The sequence below is a fragment of the Mytilus edulis genome, chromosome 6, assembly GCF_963676685.1.
Source record: "Mytilus edulis chromosome 6, xbMytEdul2.2, whole genome shotgun sequence".
NCBI classification, from domain to species: Eukaryota; Metazoa; Mollusca; class Bivalvia; order Mytilida; family Mytilidae; genus Mytilus; species Mytilus edulis.
Window position 1 is genome coordinate 45,713,274 of NC_092349.1, and position 23,445 is coordinate 45,736,718.

Sequence of the window (23,445 nt, forward strand, 5' to 3'; positions counted from 1 at the left end):
ATTTTTGGTCCTTTTTTCAAATTGGTCTACATTAAAGTCCAAAGGGTCCAAAATTAAACTTAGTTTGATTTTAACAAAAATTTAATTCTTGGGGTTCTTTGATATGCTGAATCCAAACATGTACTTAGATTTTTGATTATGGGCCTAGTTTTCAAGTTGGTCCAAATCAGGATCTAAAATTATTATATTAAGTATTGTGCAATAGCAAGAAATTTTCAATTGCACAGTACTCAGCAATAAGAAGAAATCTTCAATTGCACAGTATTGTGCAATAGCAAGAAATTTTTAAATTGTACAGTATTGCGCAATAGCAAGAAATCTTTAATTGCACAGTATTGTGCAATAACAAGTATTTTCAATTGCACAGTCTTGCGCAATAGCAAGAAATATCTAATTGCGCAATATTGTGCAATAGCAAGAAATTTCAATTGGAGTTATCTTTCTTTGTCCAGAATAGGTAGTTGAATCAACTTTAATCATTGTTTTATACAATATACAATGTATATTCACTTTTACTACCAACTGATAAATTAAAACAATCTTTACCGTTCAGTGATAACAAGCACTTTTTTTACATTTTGATATTTTATGATGTATTTAAATGAGTGATTATTGTTGCAAACTCCATTAGAAATTTGAATTGAGATCGGTTTTGGAATAAAGGATAGGGGGATGTGAAACAAAAATTGGGGAGGGGTGGGGGGTTCAATTTTTCTTATTTGAAATTTCATAAATAAAAAGAAAATTTTTCAAACATTTTTTTGAGAGGATTAATATTCAACAGCATAGTGAATTGCTCAAAGGCAAAACAAAAATTTTAAGTTCATTAGACCACATTCATTTTGTGTTAGAAACCTATGCTGCTGTGTCAACTATTTAATCACAATCCAAATTTAGAGCTGAATCCAGCTTGAATGTTGTGTCCATACTTGCCCCAACCGTTCAGGATTCAACCTCTGCGGTCGTATAAAGCTGCGCCCTGCGGAGCATCTGGTTCCAATCACTTTCACAATTATACCTGTAAATGGTTGCATTTGCGTCCTGTCTTGAGCTATATTATCTATTTTTCAGTTATTACCAAACCGTTTTTTAGCTCACCTATCCCGAAGGGACAAGTGAGCTTATGCCATCACTTGGCGTCCGTCGTCGTCCGTCGTCTGTCGTCCGTCGTCGTCTGTCGTCGTCTGTCGTCGTAAACTATTTCAAGAATCTTCTCCTCTAAAACTACTGGGCCAAATACTTTCAAACTTTAACTGAATGTTCCTTAGGGTATCTAATTTATAAATTGTATCCGAAGTTTTGATCTATCAACAAACATGGTCGCCATTGCTAAAAATAGAACATAGGGGTCAAATGCAGTTTTTGGCTTATAACTCAAAAACCAAAGCATTTAGAGCAAATCTGACATGGGGTAATATTGTTTATCAGGTCAAGATCTATCTGCCCTGAAATTTTCAGATGAATCAGACAACCTGTTGTTGGGTTGCTGCCCCTGAATTGATAATTTTAAGGAAATTTTGCTGTTTTTGTTTATTATCTTGAATATAATTATAGATAGGAATAAACTGTAAACAGAAATAATGTTCAGCAAAGCAACATCTTCAAAATTGTCAATTGACCCCTCAAGGAGTTATTGCCCTTTAAAGACTTTTTTCACAATTTGTTCATCATGTTGACTTACTTTAAAAAATCTTCTCCTTTGAAACTGCTGTATCAATTTCAGCCAAACTTAGGCTAAATGAGTTTCAGAGTATCTAGTATAAATTTTGTATTTTATTTCCTTGTATGTCAAGAAACATAGCTACTATGGCTAAAATAGAACATAGGAGAAAATGATTATTTTTTTTTGGCTTTTGAAGAAAATAGGATGATCCAAAAAACATTTAAATAAATTGAAAAGCCAAAATAATCATTGATGAGAGATTTAACCAAAAGAATTCAGGTGAGCGATTCAGGCTCTTGAGAGCCTCTTGTTTATCATTTTGTAAATCCTCCACTCTTCCCAATTACATCATTGGTCGTTCCTGTATAGCATGAATCATGAATTCGAAGCATAGCCAAACATACGGGTTAAAATACGTCAGGACAGCCTGCCCTGAATTAAGTTACACACTAGGCATGTTAGGGTAATTTTTAATTTTGTTAACTAATTTTTATAGATTTCAGAATATTGTACAACCTCATATGTGTACATGTGGTTTGAATAAACATATTATGGTTTACTATTTACATAATAGTAAATAACTCGTTCAAGCTATATCATCCCTCGAGCCTGTCGGTTCTTTGGCTGATATCATGAGCTAGGGCCGATGAAGGGTCTGATATGAAAAATGCTATGTAATGATAAATACTTTTAATATAAGTATGTTTACAATATAAATACTTTAAGATGGACCAAAAACGACAATTTGGATAGATAGTTGCAAATTTGGAGGGTTATGCAAATGAACTTTTGTTTAACAAATCATTTGAATTCATTTTCGTGGACAAGGTCGTATATACAGATAGTCAGTCAATATGTCTACTATATTTCGTGTAAGGAATGATTGTATGGTGCACAAGTCCAACTAGCTGGTTTTATTCGACCTTGACCTCATTTTCATGATTCATTGTTCAAAGTCAAGTTTTTTTTTGATTTGGTCTTTTTTCCAACAGGTGAATGGAAATATTTTATGATGTACATGTCAGTACCGCAGATTTTATCTCACATTGACCTCATTTTCATGATTCATTGGTCAAAGTGAAGTTGTTTTTTTGGTTTGGTCTTTTTTCCAACAGGTGAATGGAAATATTTTATGATGTACATGTCAGTACCGCAGGTTTTATAAACCGGATTTTTGTGACAAAAATGTCGGTTATTAATTTTGGGATGTACGGTTCCGAGCGGAAATCAAAATGTTGTCCGTGCATTTACTCATGAACCGTTCAACCAAAGCTTTTAAAATTTTAATATGTTGTTATTGACAACTAAATGAAGGTCAAGTTCAATAATGGCGACTTTGACTTTTGCTTTCTTAAAAGATAGAAAAGTGGTGTTTCCAGTCGTGTCCGTGCATTTACGCATGAACTGTTCTACCAAAGCTTCCCAAATTTTAATATTTTGTTACTGATGACAAAATGGAGGTCAAGTTCATTAATGACGATTTTGACTTTTACCGCTCAGGAGTTATGGTTCTTGAAAGATTGAAAAATGGATTTTCCAGTCGTGTCCGTGCATTTACGCATGAACTGTTCTACCAAAGCTTCCCAAATTTTAATATGTTGTTACTGATGATAAAATGGAGGTCAAGTGTAATAATGACGATTTTGACTTTTACCGTTCAGGAGTTATTGTTCTTGAAAGATTGAAAAATGGAGTTTCCAGTCGTGTCCGTGCATTTACACATGAACTGTTCTACCAAAGCTTCCCAAATTTTAATATATTGTTACTGATGACAAAATGGGGGTCAAGTTCAATAATGACGATTTTGACTTTTACCGTTCAGGAGTTATGGTTCTTGAAAGATTGAAAAATGGTGTTTCCAGTCGTGTCCGTGCATTTTCTCATGAACCAATCAACCAAAGCTTTTAAAATTTTTTATATGTTGTTACTGATGACAAAATAGAGGTCAAGATCAATAATGACGATTTTGACTTTTACCGTTCAGGAGAATATGGTCTTGAAAGATCGTAAAATGGCGTTTCCATTCACGTTATTGCATTTACACATGAACCATTCAATCTAAGCTTTTCAAATTTTAATTTGTTGATACTGATGACAAAATGGAGGTCAAATTTGATATTGACGATTTTCACTTTCACCATTCATCAGTAATGGTTCTTGTGATATTGCCAGGACACAAATAAATGTTAATAAATCCGGTTTGCTTTCGTTGTGACAGCCTCTTGTTTCAACTTGAATTTATTTTCACGGTTCAATGCTCAATGTTAATGGTTTTTATATGACTGCAAAACAAAATTGTATTCGTATATTGCACAGACACTTGTGTCAAATTTTTTTCCCTCTGTTATCTTAAGGTATATAGGATATTTTTTCTGAGACAAGTGCCTGTGGTATATTAGTATCACGTTGTCGTCGTGGTCGTCAGCGTCGTCCGAAGACATTTAGGTTTAGTGAATGCATATAGAAATCTATGAAATTTAAACACAAGGTTTATAACCTCAAAAGTAAGTTTGGGATTGATTTTGGGGGTCATGGTCGAACACTTTAGGAATTAGGGGCCAATAACGGACCCTAATAAGCATGTTTTACTTTCTAGACAATAACTTGCGGGACGAGGTGTAAATCTCTCTGACATTATACCACAAGTTTTCATACAACAAAGGGATGGATATGATTGGCTTTGTAGGGTTATGACTCAAGCCGTATAGAAATTAAGGGGGAAAAGGTTTTCCTGGTTAATGAGCAATTAAAAACAGTACACATTATGTTTGGATTATCTCCCTTACACTGCTTTTAAATTATGTATAAAGAAATGTTGTATTGTCTTGAGATGATATTAAGCTGTCAATCTATATTTAGAAGTTACTATTTTTAAAATGATTAAGGAATATTAATTTTAGCCATGACTATGTATTGTCATTTTCAATTTCAGACTTTAATGATGTATTCAAATGGGTAATAATGGTTGCAAACTCCATTGGAAATATGAATTGAGATTATGACCATATCTTGAGTAAAAAAATTTGTTTTGGAAAAAGGAGAGAAATATGAAAAAGTGTGTGTGTGGGGGGGGGGGGGGGGGAGGTCGCCATTGTTGACGTTTGTTTTATGGCAGTTGCTATTTGTCCGGCTAGCCGGACGAATAGTACCAGGACTATTTGTCCGGCCAATACAATGCGCATATCACTATAATATTAGTGTGTGTGTGTGTGTAATATTATCTTCAGCAGCACCAGGGGGTAACACATGTTTGTAATATTAAGTGTTAGGGCCTAATCTTGTTACTAGTAATTGATTTTTTTTTCTTCATACTAGTATATAGACCAATGTGGATAAACAATACATCGAAAAAAATCATAAAATATCCTATATTTTTAATATAAGAAGAGAGAAGAAATTACTTGTAAAACAAATTTGGGTAGTGTTTGACTCGTGCATTTTAAGTTAGCGTAAAGGATTTTGTCTAGCCGAAAAAGGTACAAAATTATTATGTCTGTAGCTGTCAAAGAGAATTATAGACCCCTTGCCATAAAGTTATCCATATTTTGAGTGAAAGGTGAGAGATTTTTGTCGAGCCTTCGACTTTAGTCGAAAAAGCGAGACTAAGCGATCCTACATTCCGTCGTCGTCGGCGTCGTCGTCGGCGGCGTCCACAAATATTCACTCTGTGGTTAAAGTTTTTGAAATTTTAATAACTTTCTTAAACTATACTGAATTTCTACCAAACTTGGACAGAAGCTTGTTTATGATCATAAGAAAGTATCCAGAAGTAAATTTTGTAAAAATAAAATTCCATTTTTTCCGTATTTTACTTATAAATGGACTTAGTTTTTCTGCGAGGAAACATTACATTCACTCTGTGGTTAAAGTTTTTAAAATTTTAATAACTTTCATAAACTATCCTTGATTTGTACCAAACTTGGACAGAGGCTTGTTTATGATCATAAGATAGTATCAAGAAGAAAATTTTGTAAAAATAAATTTCCACTTTTCCGTATTTTACTTATAAATGGACTTATTTTTTTGGCCAGAAACAAAACATTCACTCTGTGGTTTAAGTTTTTAAAATTTTTATAATGTTCTTAAACTATCCTGGATTTCTACCAAACTTAGACATAAGCTTGTTTCTGATCATAAGATATTATTCAGAAGTAAATTTTGTGAAATTTTTTTTCACTTTTTCCGTATTTTACTTATAAATGGACTTAGTTTTTCTTCCAGTTAACATTGCATACAGTCTGCAGTTAAAGTTTATAAAACATTTATTAGATTCATAAACTATCCTGGATTTTTTACCAAACTTGGAAGCTTCTTTCAATCAAACGACAGTATCGAGAGGGAAATTTTTATTGATGTTTTTCCTCATTTTTGTTGAGTCTGCAATTAACAGCAAAGGTAGGCGAGACATTGGGTTCCGTGGAACCCTTACGAATTTTTCTATAATGCCCCCCCCCCCCCCCCCACACACACTTATTCACGTGAGGGGGTTGGATGACATGGTGTGCTCCTTTTGCCCCCCCCCCCCCCCCCCCCCCCCACCTAAATGTACTTCTTTGAAAGCTACTTGCAAGATTCATTTTTGGAATAAAACTATAAGCTAAATTTCATTCAGATAGACATGCAAAATTGTAAAGGCCTTTCTCAACTACTCTTGCTTTGAACATATTTTCCACCATTTACATAGCTGTAGCGAGTCGAATAATTTTGTAAAACCGATCAATTATCTTTTATTTTCCATTTTCCTTGTGATTTCAATTTTTTAGTGTCACTTTATAAGATTATATCATTCTTGGAAGTTTATACTATCGTATTCCATTGTCAAATTCCGAAAACTGCAAAAAATATAACAAATATTGATATCACCGTTTTCAGCCATCTTAAAATTGAATATCAGTGATCAGATTACACGCGCCCCCTTGGTGCTACGGAAGATAATATTACATCCGCGTCCCGGAAGGCACATGATATGACATGCGCATTTCCATGGCCGGACAAATAGCCCTGGCACTATTCGTCCGGCTAGCCGGACAAATAGCCACTCCGTTGTTTTATTTTTTGTAGCTCCTCAGTGTTCATATATTGTTGTTCCTTTGTTCCCCCTTGGGCGTTTTTTCAATAAAAACGTACTTTCTTGTCCTAGCCACTTTAAAAAGAATGTGTTTGATCTTTGCAAGTAATTTTTTTTGCAGTCAGTACATTGAATTAGATTTAACATTTTAAAGCAGTTTATTTTTCAGAGGGATTGATAAGATATTGATTCCTGAATGGTCCAAAACAACCAAAATGGCATGTCCCTAGACCGCCTGTTCAACATTCATACTAAAAAATATCGTTAAAAAGTAGAAAAAAATAGTATTTTTACTTAATATAAGTTCTTTAATAATTCAAAAGTATGTTAAGAGCCAACATATTTTAATAAACAGCTTTTAACATGGGATTTTTAATTTCAGAAGGTGTGTCCCTAACAAAATGTCCACTACGAAACGAAGTCATTAAATTTGCTAATAAACAGTTTTATAAAATCTGTGTAATTTTTGTTTGCAAGAGATATAAACATTAGGGTCTTACAAAAGAAGTGATGCTTTTATAACGGCAATTAAATTGTTAGTCAGAAAAATTGAGCACATTAAATGCACCAGAGTGATACCGTATTTTTGTAAATGTCCACTACGAAACGGGTCAAATCTCCTTCAGTATCTGGTTTTAAAATTATGAAAAAAAATATCAGTGTACAGCTTAAAACATGCTTTGAAGAATACAGTCAATCTTTATATTATTGCAATATAGGGATTGTGGGAAAAAAAATAAAACATGCGAATATGTCCCCTACGAAACGGTCCCCTACGAAACAAGTATGGGAGAAACACGTTTTGTAGTGGACACTACCACTACCATGCAGTCTTTTTTTAATCTTTTTTTAATTATATTCGCGCGCAGCAAATAACAAGGATTAGTTTCATGTTATTTTAATTGTGTTTTTATTTACATATAATAGGGTTGATGTCAACTACGAAACTTTTTGTCCACTACGAAACGGTTTTGTCCACTACGAAACGCATCAAAAAGTCCACTACGTAACATGAGTTGTACCTTCATACGTGAAGTACTGTCTACTCTTTATCGATAAAAATGGTTTTCCAATTCAGAAAAAAATGAGATGTTTCTAGTTTTTAAAGTAAAAAAAGTGGAATGTCTATAGGAAACATTTAAAATCGTGTGTTACGAAGAAATTTCGTAGGGGACACAAGTCCCCTACGAAACAGTACACAAATTATGAAAATTATATCATTTTAAAGAATATTAAGATTGAAATTTTTGTTTACAAACAGGTCTATAATAGAGGTATTCAAAATAACTCTTGAAAGTAAATTTTAGACAAGTTGATTTTCCACTTTTTTATGTCTGAAAGTTACGCTTTTATTGAAAAAGGCCCCCTTATGGTTAATGTGTTTTCCTCGGTTTTAGTTCGAAAAAAGTAAAATCACAAAAATACTGAACCTAGAGGAAAATCAATTCGGAAAGTCCATAATCACATGGCAAAATCAATAAACAAAACACATAAAAAACGAATGGACAAGTAATGTCATATTCCTGATTTGGTACAGGCATTTTCAAATGTAGAAAATGGTGGATTAAACCTGGTTTTATAGCGCTAACCGTCTCACTTTGATGACAGTCTCATCAAGTTCCGTTATATTTACAATGATGCGTTTACTAAACAGACACAATTGATATAATTGGTTTCTAAGGAGAGAGGCTCTCTGTTGCTTACCTTATCAATGAGGATTGTCTTTTTTGCTTTTGCCTCCATGATCAGATGATACACTTAATTTACTTTTGGCAATATACTGACGGTCATTGAAATGTTCTTAAATAACAAGCACATACAATGTATATATTTTCTTCTCTTGACAAGCATGCTTGTTATTTATTTAAAAGTTTCATGTTTTATCGCCAGCTATTTAGATCTATAAATTAATATATATATATATCCATGTTTCTAAAACTATGTGCCTATTATATATATTTCAGTTTAAAAAAAAAAAGAACAGTACGTAAAAAGTGTGCTTGTTTGATGTTTCTGCATTTTCTTATTCTTTTTAGCTCACCTGGCCTAAAAGGCCAAGTGAGCTTTTCTCATCACTTGGCGTCCGGCGTCCGTCGTCGTCCGTCGTCCGTCGTCGTCGTTAACTTTTACAAAAATCTTCTCCTCTGAAACTAATGGGCCAAATTAAACCAAACTTTGCCACAATCATCATTGGGGTATCTAGTTTAAAAAATGTGTCCGGTGACCCCGCCAACCATCCAAGATGGCCGCCATGGCTAAAAATAGAACATAGGGGTAAAATGCAGTTTTTGGCTTATAACTCAAAAACCAAAGCATTTAGAGCAAATCTGACATGGGGTAGAATTGTTAAACAGGTGAAGATCTATCTGCCCTGAAATTTTCAGATGAATCGGATAACCCGTTGTTGGGTTGCTGCCCCTGAATTAGTAATTTTAAGGAAATTTTGCTGTTTTTGGTTATTATCTTGAATATTATTATAGATAGAGATAAACTGTAAACAGCAATAATGTTCAGCAAAGTAAAATTTACAAATAAGTCAACATGACTGAAATGGTCAGTTGACCCCTTTAGGAGTTATTGCCCTTTATAGTCAATTTTTAACCATTTTTCGTAAATCTTAGTAATCTTTTACAGAAATCTTCTCCTCTGAAACTACTGGGCCAAATTAATCCATACTCGGCCACAATCATCTTTTGGGTTAGTTGTTTGAAAAATGTGTCCGGTGACCCGGCCATCCAACCAAGATGGCCACCATGGCTAAAAATAGAACATGGGGTAAAATGCAGTTTTTGGCTTATAACTCAAAACCCAAAGCATTTAGAGCAAATCTGACATGGGGTAAAATTGTTTATCAGGTCAACATTTATCTGCTCTGAAATTTTTAGATGAATCGAACAACCCATTGTTGGGTTGCTGACCCTGAATTGTTAGTTTTAAGGAAATTTTGCTGTTTTTGGTCATTATCTTGAATATTATTATTGATAGAGATAAACTGTAAACAACAATAATGTTCAGCAAAGTAAGATTTACAAATAAGTCAACATGACCGAAATGGTCAATTGACCCCCTTAGGAGTTATTGCCCTTTATAGTCAATTTTTAACCATTTTTCGTAAATCTTAGTAATATTTTACAAAAATCTTCTCCTCTGAAACTACTGGGCCTAATTCATCCAAACTTGGCCACAATCATCTTTTGGGTTAGTAGTTTGAAAAATGTGTCCGGTGACCTGGCCATCAAACCAAGATGGCCGCCATGGCTAAAAATAGAACATGAGGTAAAATGCAGTATTTGGCTTATAACTCAAAACCCAAAGCATTTAGAGCAAACCTGACATGGGGTAAAATTGTTTATCAGGTCAACATTTATCTGCTCTGAAATTTTTAGATGAATCGTACAACCCGTTGTTGGGTTGCTGACCCTGAATTGGTAATTTTAAGGAAATTTTGCTGTTTTTGGTCATTATCTTGAATATTATTATTGATAGAGATAAACTGTAAACAACAGTAATGTTCAGCAAAGTAAGATTTACAAATAAGTCAACATGACCGAAATGGTCAATTGACCCCCTTAGGAGTTATTGTTCTTTATAGTCAATTTTTAACAATTTTCATAAAATTTGTAAATTTTTACTAACATTTTCCACTGAAACTAATGGGCCAAGTTCATTATAGATAGAGATAATTTTAAGCAGCAAGAATGTTCAGTAAAGTAAAATGTACAAACACATCACCATCACCAAAACACAATTTTGTCATGAATCCATCTGCTTCCTTAAATACTCACCAAGGTGAGCGACACAGGCTCTTTAGAGCCTCTAGTTTTGTTGTTGTGTGCTTCTTTTTTTTCTTTTTCTTTATGCGTGCTTATGTTTTGCTTTTTATGTTGTGTTTTTGCTCTGAAAATAGTTGCATTGTATTAGCTTTTTTGATTTGCAAATTTCCTGCTTTTGCTGTGTATTTAAATAAAAATATATGCCTATAGCATGTTAAGCATGTTGTTATCAAACTTTATAATTCACCGTTTCAGAAGCTAAAGGCCATCATTAAAATAATTACTCTTGAAATTAGGATGTACATGTACTATCAAAACTTTTAGCCAATTAAGTTACATTATATTATTATTAAACCAATCAAAATAATTTGGTGTACGTTTTACTAACATTGCTTCAGATTCTGAGATGGCTAATTAATCTTATATTGATTTTTATGATATATAGGTTCCTAGATAATAGAGTTACTTTTGTACATATGTAATGTCGCGATATAACATGTATAACCATGACTTACTTACATGTACTGGTACAGAATATTAATTGGTCCAAAATGACGGCTACACATAATATAATACGATACTTGTACATAGTATATGCACACATTCAGACACATACATCTGTTAAAACAGGAATAATACATATTATTTATCACAATTTATAATGTTACAGTACTACAAAACAATGCCGGTTAGCATAATCATATAATTTAGACTTTATAATTGAAGTAGCTTTTTAATTAACAGTGATAATTAATTCTTTTATAACTTTCATTAAAATTTAAAGCAGGCCTTTTTTTTTCTGAACACATGGATAGATGAAATCAGAATTAGCATAAAGTTTGCATTATCTTGAGTCCAATAAGCTATGACTTCATATTTATGAATAGGAAGCTTTGATATGCATTGCAATAATTTATTACATTGCTCCTTAAACACAGGTAGTAGTTGTTAATTTGCTGTTACATATATTGTTTTCATTTACATAATCCACTTTTAGGACTAAAGTTTCAGGTACTATAGTATAGACTTCTTAATGGATAATATTTATACCAAAGATGTTCATAATCATGCAATGAAACCTTTACAGTGACACTAGAAAATAAAAATAACTTTAACCAAAACATCCTTAGATCACAATTTAGGAAAAGTAAAGACAAAGATAATTATCAAGATTTAACAACACTCTACTTTTTGCAATCAAAGGGAAATAACTCAAAAGATATTCATTGCATTTTGATTTTTTTTTTAGTTTGAAACACAAGAGCTGTGCTCAGTATTTAGATACTTAAAAACATATTATTTAATCCAGGATTCAAAAGAATGATGAGTACAGCTGATTTATTCATAAATCAAGTTATATTTTCTGCTCAATGAATGATCATTTCAAAATGTTAACCTTTGATCAAAGTATAACAATCCCCCTTTTTTTCTCATAACAGACTATGAATTGTAATTTCAGTAAGCTGGGTGACTATACCATTTGTAGGTATATATCCTGTATTTATTAACTTACTCATATTTATTATTTTCATTTATTTTTTACTCATTTTTTTTTTCATTTCTTTTCTGTAAAATGTTTTATTATTTTCTTTATTATTCTATTGGCAAATATACATGAAGATATAGAAATTTATAGCAGAAGTATTACAATTAACATCATGTGTCAATCAGAGACCAGACCATTACTACATAACATACATTGTGTTAAATTTTCTTTACTTATTACCAGTTGTGTGGGACTTTTTCTGTCATTTTATATAAATAATGTTTCAAACTGTTTATGTCATTTATACTCTAAATGAAAAATAATCTTATTCAGATTGTCTCATACAACTGCCAAGGACTTAATTCAATTGAAAAGCGAAGAGATGTTTTAGACTATCTAAGAGCAAAATATTGTAGCATGTATTGTCTTCAAGATACACACTTCTCTGAAAAAGATGAACAATTTGTTAAGAATCAATGGGGTGGAGAATGCCTCTTTAGTTCCTTTTCTTCAAATCAAAGAGGAGTGGCCATTTTATTTAATAATAATTTTGAATATAAGATTTTACAAAGCAAAAAAGATCAAAACGGAAATCTATTAGGATTGAATATTAATATTGAAGATAGCAATATTACTTTAATTACATTATATGGTCCAAATAGTGACAGTCCTGATTTTTATGATAAAGTTAGCGAAATGATTGAAGAATTTGATAATCATACTGTCATTGTGACAGGAGATTATAACTTAGTGCAAAATCAAGACCTTGATACTTTTAATTACTTAAATATGAATAATCCAAAAGCTAAGGAAAAAGTGTAAGATATAAAGGAAATTTACAACTTAACTGATCCATTGAGAGAACTATATCCAGAAAGTAAAAGATATACTTGGAGGAAACCAAACCATATAAAATAGGCCAGACTAGAGTTTTTTAGTATCACAGAGCTTTTATCTAAATGTACATGACTTAAAGATACAAAATAGTTATAGATCAGATCACTCGCCTATTATTTTACAAATAAAACTTAATAACTTCAGAATTGGGAGGGGTTTATTGAAATTTAACAGTTCTCTTTTATATGATCCAGATTATATCCATATTGTTAAAGAGGTAATAAATAAAACTAAAGAACAATATGCTTCTCTTGTATATAATCGAGAAAAACCTAAACTTAGTAGACTCTAGTGAAATTGAGTTCACAATTAGTGATCAATTATTTTTAGAAACATTGTTAACTGAAATAAGGGGGAACACAATATCGTATGCTTCATTTAAAAAGAAAGAAAAAAATAAATTAGAACATTTGCTAGCTGAAGATATAAACAAGTTGGAAGAAATAACCCAAACAGATAAAATTTTGGAACAGATAGAAAAAAAGAAAACGGATCTTAGAATTTTTAGACAAAATAAAATGACGGGTCAATACATAAGGTCAAAAACACAATTGGTAGAAGAAGGAGAGAAACCGTCAAAGTATTTCATAAATTTAGAGACAAAAAATTATGTCAATAAAACAATTACTAAATTAATTGATCAATCAGGAAATATAATTGAAAACCAAAAACAAATTCTAAACGAAGCCAAAAATTATTACAAAAATCTATATTCCAAAAATGAGACTATAAAATCTATTAATCTGAAAAATGCTTTACCCCATATAAAAAAGATATACCAAAACTATCTGAAAATATGAAAGAGTCGTTAGAAGGGGAAATATCATTTATAAAAGTGACTGATGCAATGAAAAGAATGAAAAATGAGAAAAGCCCTGGATCGGATGGATATACAAATGAATTTCTTAAATTTTTTGGACTGATATAGGTAAATTCATACATAGATCAATTAAATATGGCTATAATCAAGGGGGGAATGTCTATTACCCAAAACAAGGTATTATAACTTGCATTCCAAAAGGTGACAAACCAAAGCAATACATGAAGAATTGGCGGCCAATCAGTTTTTTAAATAATATATATAAATTAGCATCAAGTTGCATTGCAGAAAGGATAAAGTCAGTTTTAACAATTAATTAATAATGACCAGACCGGATTTATACCTGGTAGATTTATTGGTGAAAACACCAGATTGAATATATGATTTACTACACTACACTGAAGAAAATGATATCCCAGGCATTCTCCTCCTCATTGACTTCGAAAAAGCTTTTGATACAATATCCTGGATTTTCATATAACAAGTTCTTGACTTTTTCAACTTTGGAAATTCCATAAAACATTGGGTTAAAACTTTTTTTACAAATTCTAAATCAGCAATAACGCCGAATAGTTTTCTATCAGATTTTTTTTACAATTGAAAGAGGTTGCAGACAAGGGGATCCTTTATCCCCTTACATTTTCTTGTTATGTGCAGAAATTTTAGGAATATTACTTAGAAAAAACGAAAACATAAAAGGTATTACTATTGAAGACTCAGATTTTTGATATCGCAATATGCTGATGACACCACACTTATTTTAGATGGTTCACCAGAATCCTTAGATGCATCTCTTTGTGTTTTAGACCTATATACTGGATGGTCTGGTCTCAAGATGAATTTAGAGAAAACAAAGGTAGTCTGGATTGGGAAAAAGAAATATAGCCAAGAAAATGTGTGTAAAGTGGGGATTGGAGTGGGTTCCAACAGATTTACGCGCTTGGGTATTAAATATTCAGTAGACTTACAAGAAATGGAAACACTAAATTTTGAACCCAAATTTAAAGAGATGGAAAGAATAATGAAAAGCTGGTCTAACAAATACTTATCCCCAATTGGAAAAATTACAATAATGAAAAGTCTTATAATTTCAAAGCTCAATCACCTATTTTTGACTTTACCAAATCTTAATAATGGATTACTAAATCAATTCATAAAAAAATTATTTGATTTTATTTGGGATGGTAAACCAGACAAAATTAAAAGGGAAACAATTGCTCAAATATATGAATTGGTTGACGTAACATGTTAAATCTAAAACAATACATCAAAGGATTAAAACTAACTTGGATAAGAAGAATAATCAAACAAACTAATAACTATTGTAAGTTACTAACTTGTACTGAAAAAAATGAATTAAATGAATTATTCTTGGTAGGTCCAAGAACACAAGTAAGAAATCCTTTTTGGCTGGAGGTTTTTAATGCTGGGACTGAACTACAAACCAAAGTAGCTATTAAGAATGAATATGATTTTATCGCATCTAATCTTTGGAAAAATAAAGAAATTTAAATTGTTAATCAAACCCCTCTGTATAAAAAATGGACTGAAAAGGGCGTCTGGCTAATAAATGATTTAATTGATAATGATGGACATTTAATGAATTGGCAGGAATTTAAAAAAAAACATATGATGTTGATACCAACTTTCTTATATTTCAAGGAGTAATGTCAGCTGTTTATTCCTATATGAAAAGTCTTAATATTGAAAATAATCAGCTTATGAAGCCTTATGGGCCAATTATACCAACTACTATTTCTATATTTATGAAATCTACAAAAGGATCAAAAGACATGTATAATGTTTTAAATAAAAAAATAACCAATATCACATCACAGGAAAAGTGGTCTTCTATCCTAAATAGACATAATATTATTTGGAATAAAATATACAGACTTCCATTTTACATTACTAGGAACTCTAAATTACAGTGGCTCCAATACAGGATTAATCACAGAATTTTGGGAACAAATAAATTTCTCTACAAAATTAAAGTCTCATAAAACAATAAATTCACTTTCAGTTCAGACTCAATAGAAACTATTGAACACATGTTCTGGACATGTCCAAAAGTTTTTGATGTTTTGGAAGAACTTAATAAATGGATATTTGCAAAAGTCCAAATTGAACTACCACTTAATTGAGATATTGTCTTATTTGGGATATAAGAAAAAAACAGGAAAAAAAACTACATAAGAATTCTCATAATACTATTAACCAAATATTTTATATACAAAACAAAAATGCAATGTGGACAAGTGAATAGTGTAGCCTTAAAAAATTACCGTAAAGAAAATTTGTTCATTGAAAAAATAATATTTTAAAAAAATAAACCATTGCAAAGAGCGTACACCTGCTGGAACCCCTGGCTCCAACTAATAGAATGATTTTATAAGCTAACTCTCACGTAATAAAAATATCTACCTAATCCATGCTACCTTAGATTTAGATTTTCTATTCTTTTTTAAAATTATTAATAATATTAATTAGGAGATAACTGTATTGTATTTTAAGCTTGGCCTTCGTAAAACGTAGATTTTACTGTCGCAAATTGAGTTTACCTAGCGACGCGGAGCGAAGATAGGTAAACGGATATTTGCGACAGTAAAATCAAGTTTTACGAAGGCCAAGCTTAAAATACAATACAGTTATCTCCATTCTAATGCCACATATTAAAATAAATGTCATTTGATAAATATTTTGGCTTAAAAATCGCATAAATAAAAAAGTCCGCGAAACTGTTGCATTGCCTTTAGCATCTAAACAATGTGACGTCATGTGTTTACTCTGGATGTCAAACAGGAATACTAAACATATTTTTACTTTTCGTACGCTTCAGAATGGTTTCAATATAGACTAAAAGAAGATTTTGAGGCTCAAAATGTGCATATCTTGTTTATTTTTTGAGAAATTACATATCCCAGAATTCAAAATGGTGGCTTTCTTAGTTACGGACTGGTAGAACGTGGAATCTAACCCCTCAAAATATTTAATAACGTCCAATGAAAATTATCGTTACAAACTAATTGCATTAGAATATACGTTTATAGAAGGATTCAAAATATCAACTTTATGTACTTGTCTCGATTTTGCTGATGTACTATGAACTTATTTACTATAAATATATTACATATATGAAGTTCTTTGCCAATAAACACATTCCAAAAAATATGGGTACATCAGTCATCATCGTATAACAATTTTAAAATATTCAATTTAACAGAACACAAAAACATCTATCTACAAACACATTCATTGATTTGCGTGTCTGACGTCAGAAAATTTTATACGTCACATATATTTGTCGTTCAATGTACATTCAAACAATTTAAAAATTTCACATAAAGGCAATGTTAGCATATTTGTAATCGCACAATCAATTAGTGACTTTTGAACACCGGTAGACTACTGTTGCCTTTGTTTACTTGCTTTTCATAAAAAAAAAGTACAAAAATGTACTACTATTTTAATTTTATCAGTTCTTAAGTTTTAGTTATCTTAGGTGGGATATGTTTCGTCAATGTAAACGTTAAAAGCATGGACATATTGAATAGCGTTGTACATTATATACAATATGAAATGAAATCATTATACAATATGAAATGATGAAGTAATGAACTATTTTGACTTTTATGGAAACTTGAAGGGGAAAAAATGACGTCCTGTACGAATATATGAAACTATTTAATATTTCTGAAGTGGTCATTACAAATGTTCATTGCAAGAAGAATAGTATATTTATTGACAATAAACTTAATATTTAGCAGGAAACTTAACTTTTGTCAAGTAAATAATGGACGACAAGAAAAAGTCTTCAAGTTCAAAGCCCAGAAGAGATGATGAAAAAACAGATTCAGGTATACAAAGAAATTTATCTCATATTTATTCTGGACCCAATTTAATTTAGAGAAAAGAAGCAATTGTTCACATGTTATGCTTAAAATGTTTATAAAAGTAGGGTTTATTAAGTTTATTATGTATAATCATTACATGATTAATCATTAATAGACACTTATTGGGAAAACATCACACCATCAAAAACAACCCAAAACAAACAAAAATAACGAAAAAACAAAATCAACTTTTTTATAACTTCTGCATTAACATTCATCGCATTTGTCTCAGCGTCATTTCGCCATCACAAACCTTTTGTAAACAATTTGTTCAACCAGAGAAGAAGTACAGATCACCGATCTGAATTGACCAATCAGAGAAGTACAGATCACCGATCTAAATTGACCAATCAGAGAAGTACAGATCACCGAAACTGAATTGACCAATCAGAGAAGTACATATCACCGATCTGAATTGACCAATCAGAGAAGTACAGATCACCGATCTGAATTGACCAATCAGAGAAGTACAGATCACCGATCTGAATTGACCAATCAGAGAAGTACAGATCACCGGTCTGAATTGACCAATCAGAGGAGTACAGATCACCGATCTGAATTGACAAGGATTGCCGTTTCGCCAATCGAAGGTCGATGGTTCTGTCATCACTCTGGCTTTCCATTTATTAAACCAAGAAGTAGCTAATTGTATAAAGCTAGTTTCATGTATGAAAAGGTACAACCAATGATTTTGGTGAACTTTACATATTTAAGTTGGTTAAAATATTTTTAAAAGGATTTCAACGTTAAACATCCAACAATCAATCAAGATGAAATACTAACCAGACGCGTCGATTGTTTTTAACAACTTTAGAAACTGCCAATGCTCTTTTTTTCATGTTTTTAAGGGATACGGGAGATACATTGAACGCATATATATTCGACATGTAAACAAACGAAATTCAACGTAAGAATACGTAACATTCAATAACAGAAAAATAAATTGAATCACCGATGTTTTACTACGAAAATAAAATGCAAGGTTGAAAAAAGACTATTCAATTGGTAACTGTGCACAAAATCGGTAGACATTTATCATGGATTTTATTCAAACAAAATTACTGCTCCTTAACGATACGTTCGTAGAGTTTCGTTCGTTCGTAAGATGTTGAAAAACCTCTAATACAGAGCTGGCGCCGAAATAAAACCATTTACAGCACTGTAGAGAGAAAAGGTCAATATTTTCGTCATCTTCACCAAGGATTTGTATAGAATTATATATCGGTTGGTCTCCTATGTAGAGTTGTCTAATTGAAAATCATACTACATCTTCTTTTTAGCTCACCTGGCCCGAAGGGCCAAGTCAGCCTTTCCCATCACTTTGCGTCCGTCGTCCGTCGTCGTTAACTTTTACAAAAATCTTCTCCTCTGAAACTACTGGGCCAAATTAAACCAAACTTGGCCACAATCATCATTGGGGTATCTAGTTTAAAGAATGTGTCCGGTGACCCAGCAAATCTGACAGGGTAAAATTGATTATCAGGTCAAGATCCATCTGCACTGAAATTTTCAGATAAATCGGACAACCTGTTGTTGTGTTGCTGCCCCTGAATTGGTAATTTTAAGGAAATTTTACTGTTTTTGTTTATTATTTTGAATATTATTAAAGAAAGAGATAAACTGTAAACAGCAATAATGTTCAGCTAAGTAAGATTTACAAATAAGTCAGCATGACCGAAATGGTCAATTGACCCCTAAGGAGTTATTGTTCTTTATAGTAAATTTTTAACAATTTTCATAAAATTTGTAAATTTTTACTAACATTTTCCACTGAAACTGCTGGGCCAAGTTCATTATAGATAGAGATTATCGTAAGCAGCAAGTAAAGTAAGATGTACAAACACATCACCATCGCCAAAACACAAATTTGTCATGAATCCATCTGCTTACTTTGTTTAATATTCACATAGACCAAAGTGAGCGACACAGGCTCTTTAGAGCCTCTAGTTTATATCATAGTGAACATTACTTTTGGGCATGTTAAGACATCGACACTATATACATGGACAAACGAATATGAAATCTTAAAAATAGAAAGGGGATTGTAAGTATAGCAAAGCTACATTTTACAGTGTTAAATAACATTAACTTATTATCAATTTTTGTTGTTGTTAAATCTATGATTATTTTGATTTTATATTTTAATCTTAAAAACAAATCACAACACTTTTTGTTATTCTTATATTTACATTTTTAGATTACGGCCCTTGGCGCCCTGAAGGACCAGGTATTGTTAGAGATATATTTCTTATAATTCAGAATTAATTACTCCGTAATGAGATTATAGTATAATGAGCTACAATTTTTTAAAAGGAAATTGATACAAACGTGTTTTTTTTGTGTTTTTTTAATCAGTGTTCATAGTGATGGTTTTATTGTTAAACATTTTGCCTCTTGTTTTGTTTCATATTTTTTTTCATTAGGTAGCAATACACAGTTAGGAGTTTAGTTTCGCATTATGGCCCCTGTGGATTTTTGAAATAGGAAAGTTATTGTGAAATAAAATTCATTTTTAGACAGATGAGTGCTAATTTAGCCTTCAAAGGTGGTTTACATGTATTGTCGAAATGCGCATCTGGTGCAAGAAAATTGGTACCGTTAATTTTTATTATAAGAGCATCAAGATTATTTTTTACATGTTTTATGGGCTGTTTTCTGTTTGACAGTCCGTATTTTCATAGCTAGACCGGCCATCGGTCCAGAAATTAATGTACTGTTTACAAACACTCTTTTTCTACACGAAGTTTTTGATGCGATTTTACAAAAAAATGAGATGAAAGACATATGATTTTCATTGGATTTGCTGAATGATATATGTACACAGTTTCAGAAAAGGTATTACTTCAAGCAATTGAAATTCTACTTTTAGTCAAATTTTGGGGAAATATGTGACATCTCCCCCCCCCCTTTTTTTGCAATATTTTATAACAAATAAATGCAGATTGTTGCCATGGATACACCAAAAAGAAATTATATTTTACCATTTTATATACTGGAAATAAAATCTATGGAAGATTCTGATTACATACATATGCCCATATATGACACAAACAGTAACCTTGATATTGCAAGAAAGCAATGAAAAGGGAATGGTAAAATTCCACTTGTAAAATTCATAAGGGCAAATTTTAGTATTTTTTCCTTACTGTTTATTGCTACCTTATGTCGTCTCACAATGTTCTAAAATATACACAAAATGGTCACGCATATATGTTAATGATTCTGTATGGATTCAAAATTTAAAAAATGCAACAGAATAGTTATTAGGATTCATCTAAAAAAAAAAAAACAACAACACACAATGAAAACTTTAGTATGTTTCTTGAATAAAAATCGTCAAAATCGGTGCAATTAGCGCACCCTCACGTTTTTGTTTGTTTATTACATCTAGCATATTTTTAATGCTATATTTTGTTTGATCTGAATCCAAGTATGATTTTTTAGTATTCAAGTTACATTTTAATTATAATTTCAGATATAAGATGTCATCATGGTCCTGCACGATCAGGTATGGTTAGAAATCTATTAGATATAATATGCATTACTATGTAATGAGCAACTAGTAACCAACCACCACCGTGTAAAAGAAAACTGATACAAATTTATTTTACAGTTTCATTGTGAATCAATATTAACCCTTGTGTTTTATCATTCATTATGCACATCTCTCAGCTTTATAGTAAAATATTTTTGAATATATATATACACAAAACGGCCACGCTGTATACAAAAAGTTAGTAACTCAACACAGTATACTGTGAAATTGGAATGAGATATGTCAACATCATTAACATACATTATTGTTTATAATTGTAACAGGTCAACCGGCTGTATCTTTGCCAAAAACAGTTAAGGAGCTGAAAGGACCATCACCCAAAAAGTGAAAAGATTAAGAAATAAAACATCATAGGAAAAATCAGATACTAGTAGAAAAGAGTAAAGTTTGCGTTCATATAGTGCTATGATGTCGTCGGCGTCGGCAGAAGACTCATTTGTTTTCTGGACCCAAAAATAGTATGATTAAATGGATCTCTATGAAATTTTACCTGAAGGTTTAATACCACAAAAGGAAGGTTGGTATTTGTTTTGGGTGATTATGGTACCAACAATTTAGGAAAAAGGAACAGACATGTTTGTAGTTTCCGGACAATAACTAGTGTGTTAATTTATGGATCTCTCTGAGATTGTAAAACGAGGATCCATATCACAAAGGGAAGGCTGGAACTGGCTTTTTGGGGTAATAGCTCCAAACCTTTAGCCATTAGGTATGAAAAAGGACCAAAAACAAGCATTTTTCTAGTTTCAAGTATTGAACTCTCTGATATATTGAACATTTGTCCTGAAATTTTAGTTTAATTTTTTTTAGGGGGGATGGGGTTTAAGAATTTGGATGTTAATCTTTCTTTTCCTCCTGGCCTGAAAAGCTGTTTACAAAAGCCTAATCGAAATCGTCACTGTGGTACTTAAACATCAAAAATGGTGTTGACAATTCTATATGGAAGAGTGCAGGTTCAGAACAAATGTGTATACGGAAAGCGTGGTATAAAACCAAAATATTTTGAATACATACATTCTACAGTTCCATCGCCCAAAATTTTCGAATTGTCAAAACTCTACAAATTTTTCATTGTATGAGAAAGGTATTTTACACTTCTAATATTTCCTAGACTTATTCTTTGCTTTAACAAGTATATTAAACATTTTTATCACAAAACTTTATACAGTTGTTATACCAAAGATTGGAACCACTTCGTGGTCAGACATTTGTGTTAACAACTCTGAAATTGTAAAATAAATATTGGACTTTAGTCTTTTTGAATCGTACTCTGTGTTACAGAAAACGACTTTTACTTTGTTGGAATCAATAACAATAAGTCTATGCTCCGTTCTTCATGTTAAATGAAGTGCTCTAATCGAAGAAAAACAATTATAAGTTATAATATTAATGTCGACCAAACTCATAGGTTTAAATATAAAAATTGTTAACCTTGTATAGTTTATACTGTAAACAGACTAAATATTATAGACTAAGAGAAACATTTTACTATCTGAACTCCATGTTCTCCTGATAGCGGAGGGAATTACAAAAGGTAGCAGGTAAAAATGACCAAAAAAATGTCAAAATCCTCATTAGATGATAATAACTCCAATAAGGAGTCGGTGGATGATTTCCTCCTTATTATCTTAATTGTAGATCACGTCCTGATAATCATTGTTACTTTAAGTAACTAGTATAATTTAATTAGAATATTTAAGGCAAAAAGCAAACGCATATAAAAGTCGTCATCAAATTAATCTTATTGAGGAGTCGACTGACGATTTCGATATGGTTGACTAGTTTGTAGAAGTTGTCACGCTGATAATCTTTGAGATTTAAAGTTTCTCTTTATCTGAAATAAAGATATTTATTGTACGCAAAAAATTTAAAAAGGTAACATGTCATTAAAGGGCAATAAATACTGTTGGAAGTCGTCTGACAGTATTGTCATTTATATAGACTAATGGTAAAGCACGGCATTTGGAACATTTTTGTCCCTATAAGATTTGATCTATCTATTAAGGTTTTAAAATAATATACAAAACTTGCGTTCTGATATTTTAGCATTGTCGATTATCTTGGTTGACAGGTGGGGTCACTGGACATATTTTAAAACTAGATAATCAAAGGATGATTTAGGCTAAATTTGGTTAATATAAAAAAAGAAGATGTGATATGATTGCCAATGAGACAACTCTCCACAAGCACTGGGGTAAAGCTGACGACCGTAATTAACTGCATTCACGGTCATCCCAAGATGTCGGACGAAAAAATAGGTCAGTTTCTGTATTGTCTGTTAAAGTGTTT

General features: G+C 31.7%; 1 long non-coding RNA gene across 6 annotated transcripts in view; it reads left to right on the plus strand.

The window, feature by feature from the left end:
• LOC139527752 (uncharacterized) overlaps positions 1 to 22,408 on the plus strand; it is a 37,804-nt gene extending 15,396 nt beyond the window's left edge. The window contains exons 1-5 of one of the 6 annotated variants that reach the window (XR_011665435.1): positions 8,694 to 8,714; positions 17,472 to 17,564; positions 19,798 to 19,827; positions 21,076 to 21,108; positions 21,420 to 22,408. This is a non-coding gene — a long non-coding RNA (uncharacterized lncRNA). Of the gene's footprint in view, positions 1 to 8,693; positions 8,715 to 11,961; positions 11,991 to 17,471; positions 17,565 to 19,797; positions 19,828 to 21,075; positions 21,109 to 21,419 lie in introns of those variants that run through there. The other 5 variants (XR_011665437.1, XR_011665434.1, XR_011665436.1 and 2 more) reach the window with 5 other exon arrangements.
• Positions 22,409 to 23,445: the final 1,037 nt, after the last annotated feature.